General features: G+C 39.6%; 1 pseudogene; it reads right to left on the reverse strand.

Annotated features, from left to right (window-relative positions):
* Nucleotides 1-3,685: 3,685 nt before the first annotated feature.
* LOC131896999 (large ribosomal subunit protein uL22-like) lies at nt 3,686-4,234 on the reverse strand (annotated as a pseudogene).
* Between the last annotated feature and the right edge of the window lie 1,995 nt (nt 4,235-6,229).

Below are 6,229 nucleotides of genomic sequence, written 5' to 3' on the forward strand. Positions count from 1 at the left end.
GCAAAGTCCTAGTACTAATAAAGGAGAAAGAAAGAGTATACAAACTAAAAATATAAATAAATCAAAGGAATTAGTAAGCATCTCTCAATAATTACTGCAAATGTAAATGGCCTCAACTCACCAATGATTATATTGGATTTAAAAACAAGGTTTAAATCTCTTTGTCTGCAAGTTCTGTAAAGATACACACAGCCTGAGTCAAAGTTTGGAAGTCAATCAATCAAGTGAATGGAAGTCCCAAACAAGCTAGCATAGCTACTTGGATATCTGAAAAAGAAGACTTCAAATGACAATTAGTCATAAGATATAAATAATCTACTGCACATTAATAAGGGGAAAAATCCATCAAGAAGATACAACAAGTTAAATATATATGTGCCAAATGTTGGGGCTTCCAGCTTTATCAAAACAAATGGGTATAAAGGATCTGAGAGGTCCTGATGCAGTATTGCGAGTGCTTCAATACACCACTCTCATTTTCAGAAAACCATGTAACCTGAAACTTCAGAGTTAAACTAAACCATAGATCAAATGAACCTAAGCAATATCTACAGATTATTACATCTAGTAGAAACAGAATACCGTCTGTGAATCATCCCTAAACAGATAACATTCTGGATCACAAAGTTAGTTTTAGCAAGCTTAAAAAAATTACTAATTTATTTTATCTTATTAGAGCTTATTGGAATAAAACTAGAAATCAATAATAAGAGAAACTATAAGAATTACACAAATACTTGGAGGCTGGAAAATACACTCTCAAATGACCAATAGGTCACTGAAAAAATTATCAAGAAGGCAATTAGAAGTTACTATAACCAAATAAAGACAAAGCACAACTTTCCAGAACTTCTGAGATACACATAAGGCAGGTCTTAAGAGGAATATTTACCTAGAAGTGCTTACATTACAAAATCAGAGCGATCTCCAATAACCTAATGATACACTTGAGATAGAAGAAATACAGGGACAAACCAATTCCAACACGGTAGGCAGCAAGAAATAGTAATGGTTGGAGCAGAAATTAATAATATGGAAACTAAAATATCGACATAGGACTGGGGATATAGCTTAGTATGCAAACTGCTTGCTATCCAAGTTGGAGGACCTGATTTCAAGCCTCAGAACCCATGTAAGAACTCTGGCTGTGGTGCAAGCTTGCAATCCCAATCCTAGGAAGGTAGATATAGGTGGGTTGCAGGGCTTTGCTGGCCAACTAGCCTAGCTTAATCAAGAAAACCCAAGCCATTGAACACCCCTTTCTCCAATAACAATGCTGAAGTACCAGAGAAATGACACTCAAAGTTGACCTTCTTCTACACTCACATACACATACATGCACATGCATACACACAAACACACACACACACACACACACACACACATATACATGTACAAAAACATATGGAATTAGTTAAACAAAAGCTGATTCTTATATAAGAATAGTAAGATCCTAGGCAAATTAATCAAAAGAGAGAGAAGGCACAAGTTAATAAAATTAGAAATGTAAAGAGGGGTTGTTGCAACAGGCAGCAATAAAAACCAGTGAATCACTGGGCAATGTTTTGAAAACTTACATTCCAAAGAACTAGAAAATCTAGAAGAAATGGATAAATTCTTAGGCAAATATTGCCCGCCCAATTAAATTGAGAGGATAAAACCAACTTAAATAGATCCACAACAAGCAGTGATATAAAAGCAGTAATAAAAATTTCCTTACAAATAAAAACTTAGGATCAAGATTTGATACTGATTTCTACCTAACTTTTAAAAAAATATATAACACACCCAGCCCATTCCATCCTCTTAGGGCCCAGCCTCGTGGAGATCCAGGGTCCCCTAGTTTTTCCCTACCATCCTCCTCAACCATTCTTCCCAGCCAATCTCCATTCCTTTGTGACTCCCCACTGGCCACAGAACCTCTCTCTACCAGGAGTTCCATAGCCACAACACTTGGCAGTGACACAGGTAGGCTACCCACGCTATCTTTCCTCTCCATCACTCTTGTTTCTCTAGTGTACCCATAACAGCAACAGCTACATGCTTCAGCCCTTCCTCCCAGCCCATCTCCATTCCCCTGGGACATACTACCATCCATGGACAGACCCAAAGTAACCCGTAGTTCTGCCACTTCTGCTTTTCATGAATCTAGACCCCTGGTCCCACTCAAGAAACCTTCAGATCCAGTCCTCATCCCTGCCTGCTAGCCTATTACCCACCCCATTCACTGTGACAATCTAGGACTGCTTGGAATCTGAACCCAGATCCAGGCAGTCCCTTAAAATGGGGACCAATGGAAATCTTAATCCTAAAGCCCAGAATGGCCCCAAGACTGAAAAATAAACATCATTTGCTAGTCCACAACCTGTCAGATTGGGGTAACAATAACAAATGCTCAGTCACTCAACAAAGGTGAAAACAGACAAATATACCAAGAAACACTACAAATGTCACAACATCAGATCCCATCACAAAAACACAAACATGAACAACCAAGACAATGTGCCTTTTCCAGAAGCCTGCCACCCTGTTGTAAGAGATGCTCAGGAAAGCAATTGAGTTGACGCACAAGATAAGGGCTTCAAAATAGCAATTAGGAATCTGTTCTAGGACCGTAAAGAGGATATGAGTAAGTGGCTTAATGCAGACCATAAAAATGAAACAGGGCCCCAGACATTAGTAGGTCCCTAGATCTTAGTACAACTGACTCCATGATAGAAGTATCATTCATGCTATACACCTCAGCACATGACCACACTACCTGCCAAAACTAAAACAAAGACTTAATCCATCAGCGTTTATGTTCTGGGAAAGTCTCAAAAGGTACTAATGTTGTTTTTGTTGTGTTGTGTTTGTTTTTGTTTCGTTTTGCTTCTGTAGTTCTACTTCTGGCTAACCGCTGTTGTTAACTGAAGTATGTTAGCTCAAAATGTAGTTTTTGTGCTTAAAAGCTCATCTTGAGAAAGACTCAAGGCTCCACTGAGATCCTGAACACCCAGTATAGTCACACAGTTGGATAATAAAGATGTTCTGTTGGCTTAAGTCTATGTCCAAGCCATCTTCTCTGCTGGATACCCCACAACAATTGCATGGAATAATGAAAATAGTTCAAGATGTGAAAATAGAAATTATCAAGGAAATAGAATCATTAAAGAGAAGCCAAACTTAATAAAAATAAAAACCTCTGGAAATCCAACAAAAAGTTAAGAGTTAAGCCTGAATAGAATAGATGAGGGAATTTCACATCTTGATGACATGGCAGAAGAATGGAATCGATCAGTCAAAGAAAATATTAAATCTAAAAATAATCCAAGCACAAAATATCCAGGAAGCCTGAGATACTATGAAAAGACCAAACCTACAAATAAAAGATTTAGAGGAAGAAAAAAACCCATGTCAAAGGCATAATAAATATTTTTTAACAAACTCTTAGAATGAAAGTTCTCAAATCTAAAGAAGAAGATGACTGTCGATGTACATGAGCCAATTAGAAGACTAAATAGATAGGACCAGAAAAGAAACTCTTTGGTACTCATAATAATCAAAATACTAAATATACTGAACAAAGGAAAAATATTAAAAGCTATAAGGACAAAGACCAAATTACATATAAAAAGGCAGGCCCATTAGAATAACGTGACTTTTCTTTTTTTTAATTTTTATCTGCATTTATTTTATGCTGAATTTATTCCCATGCCAAAAGTTTTTGTTTCTTCAGTTTCTTCTGGGATATCTTCTTCTGCGCAACCTCCTCTTCTGGCTTTGGAACAATTTGTTCCTTTTTAGTGAGGATCATCTCGATGTGGCTGGAGGAGCTCATGTACGGGTTAATCCAGCCATGAGCTCTGTAAGTCCATCGGCGCATCTTAGGTGCTTTGTTTACCTAGGTGTGTTCAATGACTAGAGAATCCACATCTAAACCCTTAAGTTCAGCACTACTCTCTGCATTTTTAAGCGTGTGCAGCAAAAATCCAGCACTCTTTTTGGGCCACCAGCCCTGTATCTAGCCCCACTGTTTGGCCTGGGTGCACCTACTGACTCCATTATACCACCGGAAAGGCACACATTGCTTCTTTAAGGTGACATCTTTCAGATGTTTCGTGGCTTTTCGGATATGCATACCCTTGATGGCCTGGGCAGTTTCACAGGTGTTCTTAAAGTGAACCCGAAGATTTGAACCTCTTGATTTGCATGATTTTGTAGGGTTTTCTGGGTCAAAAGAGTAGCAAACCATCTTCACAGGTCACCTTAGGCTGCTTACAGGAAGAGCAACATGTGACTTTTCAATGGAGACTCTGAAAGCCAGACAGGCCTACATGGATGTTCTATAATGTCTGAAAGACCAGAGATGGCAGCCCAGACTACTATGCCTGTAAAACTGTATATCTATCACAGTCAAAGGAGAAAAAACTCATGATAAAAACCCATTTTAAAATATCTGTTCAACAATCCACTACAAAATACAGTAGAAGGGAAATTTCAGTCTTGTCTTCGTTAGGGTTTCTATTGCTGTGTAAGACACCATGACCACGGCAACTCTTATAAACAAAAACATTTAATTGGGGCTGGTTTACAGGTTCAGAGATTTAGTCTATCATGACCATGGTTGGAAGAATGGTGGCACACAGATAGACATGGTGCTAGAGAAGTAACAGAGAGTTCTACATCCCATCCTGGTTTGCAGACAGCAGGAAGAGAGAATGAGCCACTGGACCTGGCTTGATCTGAAACCTCAAAACCCACTCCTGATGACACACTTCCTCCAATAAGGTCACACCTACTCCAACAAGGCCACATGTCCTAATTCTTTCAAATAATATCACTCCCTAAGAGACTATGGGGGTCATTTTCACTCAGGCTACCACAAGTCTGAAGAGGTTAACTACACCTACGAGGTCATAAGAAATAAATAATCCCAGAACTGATAACTAAGAGAGCAAGGACAAACAAGGAACTCATGCCTAGTACTGGGACAGCTCAACCAAGACTTAAGCCTTGTTTCCCAAACCTGGTCTCAGTTTTTTTCAAATTGCTTTTGTCTAATATATTTGTTCTGATCTCAAACAACCTCATGGTAAAACAAGGTTAACAACTGTGTTAACAAGCTCACAATCCTAATCTTTTATTTGGCAAACCTTCTGATGAAAACACAGACACACAATTCCAATAACTCTTGATGTTCATCATCTCCTGATTAATTCAAATCAGTGTACATGATCATAGTCAACTTCCTGACTTCTCTGAGCGGCCTGGCCCATATTCCCAGCCTCTAAAGTCAGGGGCGCAATCAGCCCCATCCACAGACCATGTTTTGAGAGTACAAGAGAAAAAGCTCTCATGTTGACCTACCAATGAATCCCTGAAAGAAAAAAATAGCAGAGGTAGATGTTGGAAAGAGAAACCCAAAAATGTGTGGCTGTGGCTGGCCCATAGCAGGACTTCAGTGAGGTTCCCTGAGCTGATGTGGCTGGTTACAAGCTGCTTCTTTAGCTGAGGTCCACAATTAAGGGGGAGATGAGCACTGACTGGATAGGCCCATTGAGTTGACTGGATTAAAAGAACAGAACACAGAGCAAGGAGTTCTTATTGAAGAATAGCCCTGGTACAACTTGAACCATAGTCATAACGGCTCACACTTCTATTGAGAAGAGGTGACAGGAGAGAAAACAGCCTTTAGAGTCTGGTGTCTGAGGGAAAAAATAAATTCACCAAGGTTTTATTAGATACAACTAAACGATGCCCAAGTCTATATTCCCAGGAAGGAAACTGAGGTGGCAGTGCTGGGTACAAATGTGATCCCTATAGTGTTTGCCAAGCTCATAGGAAGCAACAGGCTCCTGCCCCAGTCCCAAGGGAATACCATCTGGACAATGCTTGAGAAAACATTTGATCTGTCATCTGGGTTTCTAGTTCTTTTGGGATTTTCTGGACCTTGGGCTCAGAAAAGACAACTTCTTCACCCAGTCCAGCAAGAGAAGGGGATACAGCCTGGAACAGCTGGGTTTCTTTAAGGTGGGAGGTGAGAGGAGTGGGCAGGATAGTACCTAAGCCTCTTCTACTCTTGACTTGGCCTCTCTATCATTCTTTTAAACTTCATATTGGTTTCCCTCACCAAGGCACTGTCTTAGGCACACTTGACCTGGACTACTACTAATTCTAACTTCAGTGTTGTGAGCTACATAATAGTATCTCTGTTCATCCAAAATGGAAACTGAAGCTTATAGGGACC

Source organism: Peromyscus eremicus, chromosome 20 (genome assembly GCF_949786415.1).
Source record: "Peromyscus eremicus chromosome 20, PerEre_H2_v1, whole genome shotgun sequence".
Classification (NCBI taxonomy): Eukaryota; Metazoa; Chordata; class Mammalia; order Rodentia; family Cricetidae; genus Peromyscus; species Peromyscus eremicus.